The sequence below is a fragment of the Lontra canadensis genome, unplaced genomic scaffold (assembly GCF_010015895.1).
Source record: "Lontra canadensis isolate GAN:19392208 unplaced genomic scaffold, GSC_riverotter_1.0 scaffold232, whole genome shotgun sequence".
NCBI lineage: Eukaryota > Metazoa > Chordata > Mammalia > Carnivora > Mustelidae > Lontra > Lontra canadensis.
In genome coordinates, this window is record NW_022631226.1 from 525,493 (window position 1) to 540,060 (window position 14,568).

At 47.4% G+C, this 14,568-nt stretch overlaps 1 protein-coding gene across 1 annotated transcript in view; it reads right to left on the reverse strand.

The window, feature by feature from the left end:
• DPYSL5 (dihydropyrimidinase like 5) overlaps window positions 1-1,001 on the reverse strand; it is a 93,004-nt gene extending 92,003 nt beyond the window's left edge. Inside the window, exon 1 of the mRNA XM_032849558.1 lies at window positions 796-1,001. The gene's annotated coding sequence lies outside the window, so the exon portion shown is untranslated. The remainder of the gene's footprint in view (window positions 1-795) is intronic.
• Between the last annotated feature and the right edge of the window lie 13,567 nt (window positions 1,002-14,568).

Sequence of the window (14,568 nt, forward strand, 5' to 3'; positions counted from 1 at the left end):
GCCTCGCGTCCGCCTCTCCCCATCCCAGCTTCTCTCTGGCTTGGGCTCTTGCCCCTCCGCAGGCCTGGGGCGTCGGTGTCTGTCGCCCGCCAAGATCTACACTGCGGGGAGAGCTCCCGCACTGGGTTCCAGCGAAGGGACCCAGCTCGGCGCTCGCGCTGGGCCGGGCAGCCACAGGCGGCCTTTGTGGTTCAGGCAGGTGCCTCCGAGGCGGCAGGCGAATCGTCCTTAGGCGACCGCTGCGTTAGCCAGACCAGTGGAACGGGCCGTCGGGTCCGGTCCAGGCTGGGCAAATCCCAACCCGAAGCCGAGACGGACTCAGGGTGTGTGTACTGGTGGGAGTGGGAGGCTAGAGGCAGCGACGATCTAGGGACTCGGGGAGGACGGGCCCTTAGCCAGAGAAGCCCCCGCCCAACCTTCCAGCCATTCACTGCACCTCGACAAGCCAGGTCGGCACACAGTAGGCACTGTGTGCCGAGAGTGAACCCCCTTCGACCAAGCCGTCTCCTCACCCCAGTTCTTTGCAATCCCTCGAGCACACCTGAAACGCCTACTATGAGCAAGGCACTGCACGGCGTTCTGTGGGCGTACAAAGAGCACAGGATTCGGGCCCCAGTTTAGCCCCGATGGCCGCCCCAATCCCAAACCACACCTCCCGCCGCGTCCCCTGAGGCCGGGCCCCTGGGCGCAACCCTATCCCTGCCCTTTTGTGCGCCTCTCAGAGAAACAGAGGCCGTGAGAACGATGTCCCAGCCCGGGGAGAATAAGCCCACCGCCCGCCCCGCCATCACGCACTCCTCCGGGATGCTGCGGCTGCGAGGGTCCGTCGGTCGATCCGTCTCTCCTCGGTCTCGCCGCGGCGCGGGAGCTGCGGGTGCTCGGGGCGGCGGCGGCTGCACGCGCGCTCGCTCAATCGCCGCCTTGGCGCGCGGGGCGCTGGAGTCGGAAGCCGGGAACTGGGGAGGGGAGGTAGGTGGGGGCTGGAGGCGGCCTCGGCCAATCACCGACCCGACGCCTCCTCCCCAGTGCTCCCCACCTCGCCCTAGCAGGTTAGGGGGAGGCGGGGCCAGGCGGCTCCCCGCATCTTCGCCGCCGCGCGCGGCCGCCGCCTTGGGACTACAACTCCCGACAGGCCTTGCTGCAGGGCTGGGGTCCGAGAGGGGAAGGAGAGTGAGGCCAGAGAACCCGCCGACCCCCCTAGCGTCCTTCTCCGCGTTCCTTTGGGTTTCCCTGGTGACTGACGGCACTTCACAAAGCCCCGGCGCTGGGACGCGCGGATGCTTGAGTCCCCTGGGAGGGCTACGGGGCGGGTCCCAAGGACACACCGCCTCCCCTCCCCCTGCAGAACCCCACCCGAGGGGCTGAAACAATGCCCTGGCAGCCTCACCAGGCTGCTCCCGGGCCTGCCCTTTGCCGCTTGGTTCCCTCCGAGACCCAGTACGACGCCTTCGAAGTGGGCGCTCGGCGGGACCGCAGGGTGGAGGGCGGGGTGGTCCTTATAGCAAAATGTTCTGATGTACGCTATATAGTGGACGGCGACTCAGGGCCGACTAAGTTCGCAACTGTCCCTCTGGGTCCCCTCAATGAACCCGGAGTTCATTCTCTGGGCTGCTGTGAGCTAGAGCTTCTCCATCTGGAGCCCTCAGACCCAGCTGCCTGCCCTATTTCTGACACCACCTTTCAGGACATGGCGAAGTCTCTGGAAATGTTTTAGAACTCAATTTACACTCACCTTTTTTTTCTTCACGTTTTAAACACAATTTAAATCAACAAATCTAAAAGAGGAGAGGGAGGATCGTCAGACCTTTGTACCACGTACCTAAAACCCTCTCAACCCTTTACTGTAATATTTTATGTAGTGGTAATAATAGCTCAGATACGGTTAGTAATTTGCCTCTTTTCACTTAATGTCACTTCAAAGGCGTTCCTATTGATTAAAATGCACCATTGAGTCCTCACCTTCAACCCCATCCCAGGGTCCCTCTAGGGAAACTCTTATGGGCTACTGCAGAAACCCCTCTCTGAGAGAAGCGGCCAAGGTGAGGGAGTTCCCAGCTGTCTCCGGGGCACAGCCATGCCCAGAGAGGTAGTTCACACCTCTACACAAGTTATTTTCAACCAAAATGGTGCTTCACTACTCCCCCAGGATGCCCTCCTCCTCCTCTCAGCAAACCAACCTGGGTGGCAGGCCCACAGAACCTGCCAAAGTGAGGTGTCATTGGACCACATTCACTGCCATCCTTTGTGGTGGGCTCAGGGTCCGGACCGGCCAGGCTGGCAGTTGGAGAAGGGTTACTGCTGGATTACCCACACGGAGTCTTCTGCTTCTCCGAGGAGGAAGGTTTACTATTCTGCCCTCTGCCCCACACATCCTGAACTTATGCAGGGAGCCCCTAAATGAGCCTAGGGGCGACACCAAAGCATCCCTGATCCGGGGAGCCCAGGATGCGCCTGTGAAAACTTCGCGGGAGAGTGGCTTGTCCCTCCCACTGCTCCAGCTTGGGGCACTGCCCTAGGGATTCACGAACTGGCCAGGCTCTGTAGGGACCCAGGGATTTAGGCAAAATGGATTGAGCCTCAGGGAGGTGGCCTGAAGCCCCCTACAGGCTGCCAATAGCGGATCCCTGGCTACCACCTTCCTTGGAAGCTGCACTTTCTGCCTAAGGGGGAGAGAGTCCTCTAGTGGAGGAAATGTTTTCTGCAGTATTTAGGGGACCTCAAACTTGGACTCCTCCTTCTTTCCTTTCCTGGGCCTACCTCCCCTGGTAAGAAAAAGAGCAGCCTTGAGGTCATCTGTTTGCCTGGGACATTAATGAAAGTTGCACCCAAACCTGGGGTTTCGAATGTGCCCACTACGTGATTTTAGCTGTATTCATTTATGTTCAATCTAGGTTGTCTTTCCTGGGAAGCAGAAAGGGCATAGGGCAGGGAATCATACATCTCTATGCTGGAATCATTACTCTGTTTTCTGGGTAACTGACGTTGGGAAAGTTACTTATGCCATCTGAGCCTTAGCTCTCTACAGAACACAAGGATCATAATACATTTTTTAAAAAACATTACCTTGTTGATTACATAAGGAAATACCTATAAAGGGCATATAGCACACTGCCGGGCATACAGCACACACTCAACAAATGGAGCTGTGATGGTTCATTTATTCAACAACAAACTTTTACGGAACAGTGTGAGGGATATAAGAATATGACATTGCTGGGACATCTAGGTGGCTCAGTCGGTTAAGTGTCCAGATCTTGATTTTGGCCAGGTCATGATCTCAGGGTCGTGAGACGGAGCCCAACCTTTGGCTCTGTGCAGGGCGTGGAGCCTGCTTCAGATTCTCCCTCTCCCTCTGCTTCCCTCCACTGCCCCCCACCCCTGCTCACACGTACACAAGTTCTCTCTCTTAAAAAAAAAAAAAGACGTTCTCATTATAACAACTACAAAAAGCACTTTGTTGTGACTTTTATTATAAAGCTCATATGACCAGCTTAGATGAAGTAGACAAGAAATTCAGATGAGAGAGAAGTTAGTTCTTAACAGATCCTCGTGGAACAGAGAAGCTTGATTTGGATTTCACCTGGATATTGATTTGCTGGATGATTCTAAGTGGAGCTTTGAGATTCCAGGATGAAGGAGTGAAAGTTTGTGGGTAGGGAAGATGGGAAGTGTTTGGAAGGCAGTAGAGGAACCCATCATGACTTGAAAGTCAAGTCCATGAATGGGGATGGTGAGAAGAGAAAGCAGATAGTATATAGGCTGGTGCTGGGGCCACTCTTTTAAAGCTGAGGGCTACTGGCTTTTATCAGTAAATGTGTTTGGGGTTCCAAATCACCTTAACCACAAGCTTCTGAATAATGGGCAAGTAAAGGAGTATCAAAGGGGGGAAGGGGCGTAGGACTAGTAGGTGTTTTGGGAAGACATTGGATCCTTACACCACATGGCAGATAGCTTTCCTTATTTCGTATAGACAAGGAGGTCCAGACTTAGAGAAGTCAAGTGACTTGCCCAGAAAGTCACCCTGCTACAGTGGCATTACCAGGGCTCCAAACCACATCTGCCTGATGCAGAGCAGAGCCCTTCCTGCCCCAGCATGCCCTACCCTCCAAGTCTTCCAGAAGGCTGAATTTCCAGCACAGGGACTGTGCTGTCCATGAATGACTCACAAGGAGTCATGTTCCTTCCTCTGCAGTTTTACCCTGTTTCTTCAGAGAAAGGATGTTCTCCAGCATTCCCAAGGTGGTTTGTATTAGATTTCTTCCTCGACCTTCTCTTCACCTTCCCCAACCCCCATAAGTCAATGACAACGGTAGCGGTAGCATAGCATGGAGAACACATTGTGAAGTCTGCTTAGCCTTAAAACAATTGTGATGGGGCGCCTGGGTGGCTCAGTGGGTTAAAGCCTCTGCCTTCAGCTCAGGTCATGATCCTAGGGTCCTGGGATCGAGCCCCGCATCGGGCTCTCTGCTCCGCAGGGAGCCTGCTTCCTCCTCTCTCTCTGCCTGTCTCTGCCTACTTGTGATCTCTGTCTGTCAAATAAATAAATAAGATCTTTATTTTATTTTTTTAAAGATTTCATTTATTTATTTGACAGACAGAGATCACAAGTAGGCAGAGAGGCAGGCAGAGAGAGAGAGGGGGAAGCAGGCTCCCTGCGGAGCAGAGAGCCCGATGCGATGCGGGGCTCGATCCCAGCATGACCTGAGCCGAAGGCAGAGGCTTTAACCCACTGAGCCACCCAGGTGCCCAATAAATAAAATCTTAAAAAAAAACAAAAAAACAAAAAAACAAAAAAGAACAATTGTGAGCCAGCAGTCAAACTTCTGTATTAAGGTCAGTGCCCCAGGGCAGGAACCAAAAAGGAGTCAGATAGACAAACGGACATAGAGAGAAAGACAAGAAAGGAGGCCCATAGAAGACCTAAAGGAGTAGTAGAACTAGGCGCTCCCGGCTGGCTTAGTTAGTAGAGCATGCAACACTTGATTTCAGGGTTGTGGGGTTGAGCCCCATGTTGGGCGTAGAGATCACTTAAAAATAAAATCTTAAAAAATAATAATTAAAAAAAATAAAGGCATAGGGACACCTGGGTGGCTCAGTGGGTTAAATAAAGCCTCTGCCTTCAGCTCAGGTCATGATCCCAGGGTCCTGGGATTGAGCCCTGCATCGGGCTCTCTGCCCAGTGGGGAGCCTGCTTCCTCCTCTCTCTCTCTGCCTGCCTCTCTGCCTACTTGTGATCACTCTCTCTGTCAAATAACTAACTAAATAAATCTTTTAAATAAATAAATAAATAAAGGCATAGGGCTAAATAGATACACAAACAGGAGCAGTGGGGAATAAGACTAAGAGAGTGTCACATTCCAGAGCCGTGGCACTGAGACACAGGGGAGGGGACCCCACCCTCAGACTGGGGTGGCTGTGTTTGAGCTGAAAACATCAAAGTAAATTCCAAGGGCTTATCACTGCTCTTGAAATGCTGATGAGCTCTCTAAAAATTTAAATCATTCCTTTTGGTCTAGGAAACTTATTTTTTTCTGCTTTTATTTTTAAATTTCAAAGTTTAATTTTAAAATAAAAGTGTGTCTTGTCTTGGAACTAGAATAGCCACAAGCCAACATAAAGCAAGAATTGCTGGATGACTCCAGCTACCCCAGCCCCATAGCAGAAATCTACAATGTGAAATTTACATTTATTTCACACCCAGAGAAGGAACCTCTGAACTACAAGGTTATACAGAGAAGGATAAGGAGGTTTTGTTTTAAGCCATATTCTCCCTTAACAAATCAACTTCATCTGGGCATTAGCAAGAATAATAGTGACAACATGGAACAACTTAAATATATAGAACCACCTTCAGAGAACAAAACAGTTACTCTAAGAGCCAGATCTTTAAATCATCTTTTTGTTCCCCACCTGTCACACTCCACAGCACAATGCTTTATTAAACCCCTGATGAATGCTGAAGAGCTGAGAATATTGGAAAGAATCCCCACACCCTGCCACCAAGCTGGATTTTCATTTACAAAATGAGTCCAAAGAAATACAACACTGAGGGGTGCCTGGGTAGCTCAGTGGGTTAAAGCCTCTGGCTCAGGTCATGATCCCAGAGTCCTGGGATCTAACACTACATCGGGCTCTCTGCTCAGCAGGGAGCCTGCTTTCCCCCCCTCTCTCTACCTGCCTCTCTGTCTACTTGTGATCTCTGTCTGTCAAATAAATAAAATCTCTTAAAAAAAATAAAAAGAAATACAACACTGAAAATTACCCATCACTGCCTTTACCTGATTTTTTCTCATATTATTTTATGAAGCCAACCCTACAGTTCCGCTAATTTTTTCCTCTTTAGTTGCATTACTCAGAATTTATCTCAATAAGAATCAAAGCAAGTATTTATTGAGTATTTCCTGCATACTTTACGTACATGATTCAATTAATCCCTGCAGCAGATGTGTGAGAAAGTTATCATAATAGTCACTTTATGAAAAAGGGAAACAGGATCTCAAAGGCAAGTAACTTGCCCAAGGTCAAACAGCTCAAGGGGCAGAGCCCAGATCAAAACCCAAGTGTGACTCCAGAATCCGTATTTGTTCATTTAGACCATACTGTCCATTCTTGAACATTATACTATTTACATTTGCCCTTTTCTCAAATCTGTAGTGGTTTTGGGGGATTCGTAGCGTAATTTTCAGAACGGCGGCCATCCCATCCAGCTTGGTGATTGACTTTGAGTAGTTTCCCTTCTTCCCTTCCCAATGAAAACCCCATGTGGGAGTGCTATGAGGGACCCAGAGAGCCATGCGTCAAAGTTACAGAGTCTCAGAGCACTTGGAATTGTCCCAATGCTTGCATATTCTGTTTTGTATTTTCATTTTTTTCTCTTTGCATTTGAGAAATTGCTATTGGTATATTTTCAAGCACACTGATTTTTCCTCAGCTGTGTTAGGTTTGCTGATGAGCCCATCAAAGATATTCTTCACTTCTGTTACACTGTTTGTTCCTAGTACTTCTTTTTGATTCTTAGAGTTTCCATCTTTCTACTTGCAGCCCCCATCTGTTCCCGCAGGTTTACTTTTTCCATTAGAGTCCTAACATCACAATCATTGTTATTTTTAAGTTCCCTATCTCATCATTCCACATGTATGCCATAGCTGATTGCAGTTCTGATGCTTGCTTTGTTTCCTCAGACAATATTCTTCCATGATTTTTTAAAAAGTTTTATTTATTTAAAGTAATCTCTGCACCCATCATGGGGCTTGAACTCATGACCTCAAGATCAAGAGTCACATGCTCCACCAACAGATCCAGCCAGGCATCCTTCTTTTGTGCTTTTTTAACATGCCTTGTAAATTTTGTTGAAAGCCAGACATGATGGATTGGATAAGAGAAACTGAGGCAAACAGGTGTCTAGTATAAGGCTTTGTGTTAATCTGGGCAGCAGCTGGGCTGTATTTAATAATTGGTATGGCTGTGAGTGCCAAAGTCTTATTTCCTCTAATTTCCTTGTTTTTCCTTCCTTTGTTATCTTTGGGTTTCCCTAAGAATTCCTTCTTAAATAGACTCTCTGATTTGCAGCTTTCCCAGTTATAATCTGCTGTTACTATCTTAGAACCTATTGCTGTGGTGGAAAGATGTTGGGAAGGGAAGTGTTCCATAATCTTCTGATTAAATATTTTTTTTAGCAGCCCTGTGTCCCTGGGCTGTGACCTTTAGAAGCATTTCTCAGCCTTTTTTCTCCCTTCTCTTACATCAGACACAGAGGCAAGACAGTGTCAGAACTGGCTAATAGCTCTTTCTTCAGGAAAGAAGAGGCCCCCTGGAGGGCCCTTATTTTGGAGAACCCTCTGGACTTATTTCAAAATGGTTACCATTCCAGAAACATAAGGGGAATCCTCTCTAGTCTTTACCATTGAGAACCTGGTGGGGTTCCTGGAGAGAAAACCCATGAAATGATAAGGGCCCTTCTAAGACTGGGCTCTGCTATAGGCTGAATGTTTGCCCAATTTCATATTATGAAATCCTAATGCCCAATGTGATGGTGTTAGGAGGTGTGGTCTTTGGGAGGTGATTAAGTCATCAGGTCAGAGCCTTCATGAATAAGATTACTACCTTATAAAAGAGGCCCAGGAGAGCGGGACAAAGGCCCTCACTAGACCATGACCATACTGGCACATTGATCTTGGACTTCCCGTTTCCAGAATGGTGAGAAATAGGAACTTTGCAGATTTAGTCAAATTAAGATGAGGCCATTAGGGCAGGCTTTAATCCAATATGACTGGTGTCCTCATATGAAGGGAGAAATTTAGGCACAGATACACAAGGAGAATGCCATGTGACAATGGAGGGTCAGTGATGTCTACAAGCCAATGACCTCCAAGCCTTGCCAGGAGCAAGAAGCAGGAAGAGGCAAGGAAGGATTCTTTGCTAACAGCTTCAGAGAGAACATAGCCCTGCAGACAACTTGATCTGGACCTTTAGCTTCAAAACTGGGAAAATATGGGGTGCCTGTGTGGCTCAGTGGGTTAAAGCCTCTGCCTTTGGCTCAGGTCATGATCCCAGGGTCCTGGGATTGAGCACATCGGGCTCTCTGCTCAGTAGGGAGCTTGCTTCCCTTCCTCTCTCTCTGCCTGCCTCTCTGCCTGCTTGTGATTTCTGTCAAATAAACAAATAAAATCTTAAAAAAAAAAAACTGGGAAAATATCCATTTCCATTGTTTTGTAACACCCATTGAGGTTGTGGTCCTCAACCCTAGGAGACAAATACGGTACTCTTTCTGTGGAAGGCCAGGCTTGCACCTTCCTGGGCTTATCTGATCTCTATTCCTTTTTTTTTTTTTTTTCCCTGATCTCTATTCTGACTGTGCTTTCACCATCTTTAATCATGTTGTAATTCTCTAGAATAAAATGTAATGTGGAGAATTGATGGTAATTGTAAATGATTCCTGTTTACAGACATGTAAATGCATTTTCTCCAGTAAAGATGCAATTAATTTCATTCGGTGAAAGAGACCAGTCTTGCCTCTATGATCAGCAAATTCATCTCAGTATCCTGAGTGTTTGTATATGTGCTTGTTATTTGGATTCTCCTTGTTAATAATTTTTATATCTTACTGGTTCTCTCAGTAATAAATGAATTAAATAAAACTTTTAACATGTCTTTATTTTATATTAGCATGTCATGATTTTACATTTTTTTCCTTCTTTTTTTTACAATTTTATTTATTTATTTATTTATTTATTAAAGATTTTATTTATTTATTTGACAGACAGAGATCACAAGTAGGCAGAGAGGCAGGCAGAGACAGAGGGGAAAGCAAGCTCCCCACTGAGCAGAGAGCCCGATGCGGGGCTCAATGCCAGGACCCTGGGATCATGACCTGAGCTGAAGGCAGAGGCTTTAACCCACTGAGCCACCCAGGCACCCCCAATTTTATTTATTTATTTTACAGAGAGAGAGAGACAGGGAGAGAGGGAACACAAGCAGGGGAGTAGGTGAGGGGGAAGCAGACTTCCCGTTGAGGAGGGAGCCCACTGTGGGGCTGGAGCCCGACGTGGAGCTCGATCCCAGGACGCTGGGATCATGACCTGAGCCGAAGGCAGACCCTTAACAACTGAGCCATCCAGGCTCCCCTACCTTCCTTTCTTTCTTTCTTTCTTTCTTTCTTTCTTTCTTTCTTTCTTTTAAGATTTTATCTATTTATTTGACAGAGATTACACAAGTAGGTAGAGAGGCAGGCAGAGAGCCGGGAGCAGGCTCCCTGCTGAGCAGAGAGCTGGATTCGTGGCTTGATCCCAGGACCCTGAGATTATGACCTGAGCGGAAGGCAGATGCTTAACCCACTAAGCCACCCAGGGGACCCTATTTATTTATTTTTAAGATCTTATTTTTAAGATCTCTACACCCAGCATGGGGCTTGAACTTAAAACCTTAACTTTACTATTCTGAAAAAGATATCACCTACGTACAGAGTGTAAGGGGATAGTATTTTGAAATGTCTACTGATATTTCTTCATTTTCCCTTGCTTCTTTCTCCATTCAGTCAGCTAGGGTATTCATCATTCACTACCTCAGGAGAGGCAGAAAGCAGAGAGAAAAGGGAGTTGATTCCTCTCTTCAGTGTTTCCAAAGCCTAACCCTCAGGGAGAGCTGAAGGAACTCCAGCATAATCCATATATTTGGAAGTTGGAAGAATATAGGAGTCTGAGTTAAGTCTTTTTCTTTTCTTTTCTTTTTTTTTTTTCAGATTTTATTTGTTTATTCGACAGAGAGAGATAGTGAGAGAGCAGGAACACAAGCAGGGGCAGTGGGAGAGGAAGAAGCAGACCTCCCCCGTAGCAGGAGCCCAACCTGGGACTCAATCCCAGGACCCTGGGATCATGACCTGAGCCAAAGGCAGATGCTTAATGACTGAGCCACCCAGGTGCCCCTGAGAAAGGCTTCTGATGCTCTGGAGGTCAGATTAATATTTCCAGACTTGGGCCCAATAGAGTGACAGAGGGCGGGGTGAGGAGGGCTGAACACAGCTGTGTCCATTCCCCTTGCCCCGAGCCAAACTGTGGTGGGTGGGATGACAGACTGCCCAAACGGCAGAGAAATCTAGAGCAGAGAGTGTTTGCTGTTACTCTAGCTAGGGCCCCCCTCCCCCGGAATTTAGATACACCCCACAGGAGAGGGACCACAAATTCTCTGAGATTAATTTACCACTGCTTCTCCCCGCTACCCCACCTCCCGCTGAATGGGCGCTTGTGGTAAGAATCAAGTTCAGCTAGGAAAATCAGGTTCACAGTTTCAGATTCAGCCCCCTTACAAGAGCATCCCACTTCTATTCAAGTATCATCACTTATTTTACCTATTTCCTAATCTGGTGCACATTTGACAATCTTTTTGGCCTCTCAGCATCTGAATTCCCTTTCAGCACAAGGAGAAGCAGAGCCAGCCTCCCTTTATAGAAACCAGAAGTCCCCAACTGGTTCCTGGGCTCCCTTGATGGTGGGGCACAGGCATGGGATCCAGAGTCTGCCCATGGCCCCCATACCCCACGTTTCCAGCTAGAAGCTGGTGGCCTGAAAGCAGAGAAACCCTGGAGGCCCTCTGGTAGAGGCAGCCGGTGCAGCAAGATGGCGCACTGCTAGAGAAACCCACGGCTGGGCTGAGCTTGTGGTGATGACTAGGGCTGGGCACTGGTGGGGTTGGAAGTGCACACCATCGGGGTGGTGAACCCGTTGCACCGGCCCTGCCGGTGGCCCAGGTACCCTCCACTCCCAGCTGCAAAACTAAAGCTATATGATATCCTTCTAATAAATCCTTTTCCCACCTAGATCAGTCAGAAATGCTTTCTGTTGCTTGCAACTGGGGACCCTACCTATAGACCAGACTATTTTCGAACTTCCAGATTGTTTGTGGGTTTTGGTTATTATAAACAGTCCAGAACAAACACATCTAAAGAGCTAACTTGGTATCCTTGTCTAATTATCTCATTAAGGAAAACCAAATGGTAGAATTGTTGGGGGACTCATACTTTTAAGGGTTTTGATACAGAAAATATTAAATAATGTAAGGGAGAGGAGATTCTCCTTTACTCTCTGGGTCTCTGGCTGGGCCCAAGGATTAAACTGATAACCAGACAGATGAACAGGAGAAAAGCACACATATTTGAAGTTTTACATGAACATGGGGGTCTTCACAAGAGAACGAAGACACTAAGATGTGACCAGGGAGAAAGCTCTTATACATTTGAGACAAAGAAACAAGAAATTTGTGAAGTATTGACAAGACAGAGGGGTTGGGGGTAGGGGTAAGAGATGGTGAAGAACCTGGGAAGATAAGGGTTAGTTTAACAAAGTTTGTTTATATACAGCCTTCTAAGCCCTAAATTTTCAGTCTCTGGTGATAAGGATGCCTTCTACCCTCTGGCCAAGGAAGGTCTCTTTCACATTGGATGTTTAGCTGCTTTCAGGAGGGTAAACGAAGGTCAGATTATCCTTCTTGTACCTGCTATTTCTTAAGTACCGTTATTTATTTTTTTTTAAAAGATTTATTTATTTGACAGACAAAGATCACAAGTAGGCAGAGAGGCAGGCGGGTGGGGGGGGGAGCAGGCTCCCTGCTGAGCAGAGAGCCCGATGTGGGGCTCAACCCCAGGACCCTGAGACCATGAGACCATGAGACCATGACCTGAGCTGAAGGCAGCGGCTTAATCCACTGAGCCACCCAGGCGCCCCTCTTAAGTACCTTTAATTCAAAATAATCAATATGTCCAAGTGGCATATTTTGGGGTGATGTATTCTGAAGCCCTCCAATTATATTCTCACCTGCAGTCTGTTTATGAGCCCGTCTCCCTACAGCATGTTTATTACCCCAGAATTCATCTTAATAAGACTCATTTCTCTGTCTCTGTGTGTGCGTGCGCGCGCGCGCACACACGCACGCATGTGGGGCCAGGCCCGCTGGAATGCTATCTCCCTTCCTTCCCTGGGGAGCCCCCAGGCCCTTCCTCCCAGACTTGCAGATCAACAGTTGCATTGTAATTCTTCATTAGGTAGTTTGGAGCTCCTCCCAACTCATATCCACTAGAATAATGTCATTAAACTGAAGCATGAAATGAATGAAAGAAAACCAGTCACGAATAAGCGCCCCGTGTCACTCTCTCACTCAGGGGTGAGTCCTGTCCTGTCCTTATATCCAGGCTAGAGGATCACTGGTTGGCCACAGTTAGCTCGGGTGAGGAGGAGGGAGCCTGGGCAGGGCTGGGCCCCTGAAAGCATCGGGGTGGAGAAATCTCCAGCTCCTCGCATGGGAGGCTGTACTTGCCCCGCCAAACCCCACCCCCAAACTCTTCCCTTTAACCTATATATAAAAGGGAGCCACCAGGTTCAGCCCGCAGCACAGCCATGAGGAGAAAGGGGCTGTTCTCTGCTCCTGTGATTGAGGCTTTGCTGCTTCTCCTGTTGCCAGGGATTGCCTCCCACGTAAGTAGTGTTCATCTCCCCTTGACATTGAAGGTGCTTTCTGTCTTGTGCTCTCCCCTCGCTGATGACTCCTGAGGAGCCACGTCTGCCTTCTGCAGAAAAGGAGTCTCCCAGGCTGAAGCAGGTGGTGTAGGGGGTAAGGGCCATGACTGGGGTATATTTTGGTCTCCTGTAAAGACAGTGGCCCCCACTTCCCGAGGGAGGTCCCAGGAAGTGTGCTAAGTGCTTTATACACATTACCCCATTTAATCCTTTCAATAACTTAATTATATTTTCAGATGAGAGAATTGAAGCTCAGAAGAAGTCAGCTCAGGAAGGGGTTTAAGTTCTATACACTGTCAAATAAATAATAATTTATTCTATACACTGTCAAATAAATAAAATTCTCTGTCAAATAAATAAAATCTTAAAAAAAAAAAGATTTTATTTATTTATTTGACAGACAGAGAGTACAAGTAGGCAGAGAAACAGGCAGAGAGAGAGGAGGAAGCAGGCTTCCTGCTGAGCAGAGAGCCTGATGCCCTGGGATCATGACCTGAGCCGAAGACAGGCTTTAACCCACTGAGCCACCCAGGCACCCTAAATAAATAAAATCGTAAAAAAAAAAAAAGATCTAAGGAAAAAGAAACTAATCTTCTTCTGTAACAATGCATGACCTCGGTACTCCTTACGAGACAAGGAAAAATGGCCCATTAACGGGACAGTAAACTTTTATACAATCTAGATCTCTATCTCAAGAAATGGGGCAAATGGACAGAGATGCTCTATGTTGGGGCTTTCTTGCCTCTAGATCAGGTTCCGGACCTAAGGGCCTGTTGCAGAATGTGTTCAGCCACTTATCAGACCAACAAATCCCCTCCTGATGTATTGGATAATGATTGTCTGAACACTAATGAATCTGAGTTGTCAGAGGAAGCACAGGCCTCTCCGGATGAAGAGGACTTCGATCCTGTCACTTCTCCTTATGAGCCTGAAGGCCCTTCTCTACCCAGCGCAGCTGAGCACATGAGGAGCAGACTCCTTACCTCCCTGGAGCTTCCCCTAAATCAGCGTTATATCCTCCTTGGGAGGTTGCCAACGGAGAAATGGGCACTATACGAGTCCACGTCCCGTTCTCCAGGGCAGACTACAGTCAAAACAACAATTAGGACAATATTCTGAAAACCCTTCTCCATTTATTGAGGGTTTTCAACAAATATCCATTAGGTTTGATTTGATCTGGCCATATATATGTGTATATATAAAATATTATATAAATAATATAAAAATAATAATTCATATATAATAAAATATAAATACATATATATAATATTGCATCTATCTATCTATCTCAATCATACTAACTCGGTGCTGCACCCCTGAGGGGAAAAACAACCACATCTGGCTAGGCGCGCAAGAGTTTGCTGATGACAACAAGGGACAGAGAACATTATCCGGTGGGGGCGCTGCTGTCCCAAACACTGAGTCACATCGGAACTATCAGGAGGCTAATCAGGGAAGAGAGGAACAAGATCGTATGATCACCTGCCTGACAGAAGAAATGAGAAAAGGCTTTACTAAAGGTATACATTTTAACAAAATTCAGGAAGTCACACTAAGAGCTGAT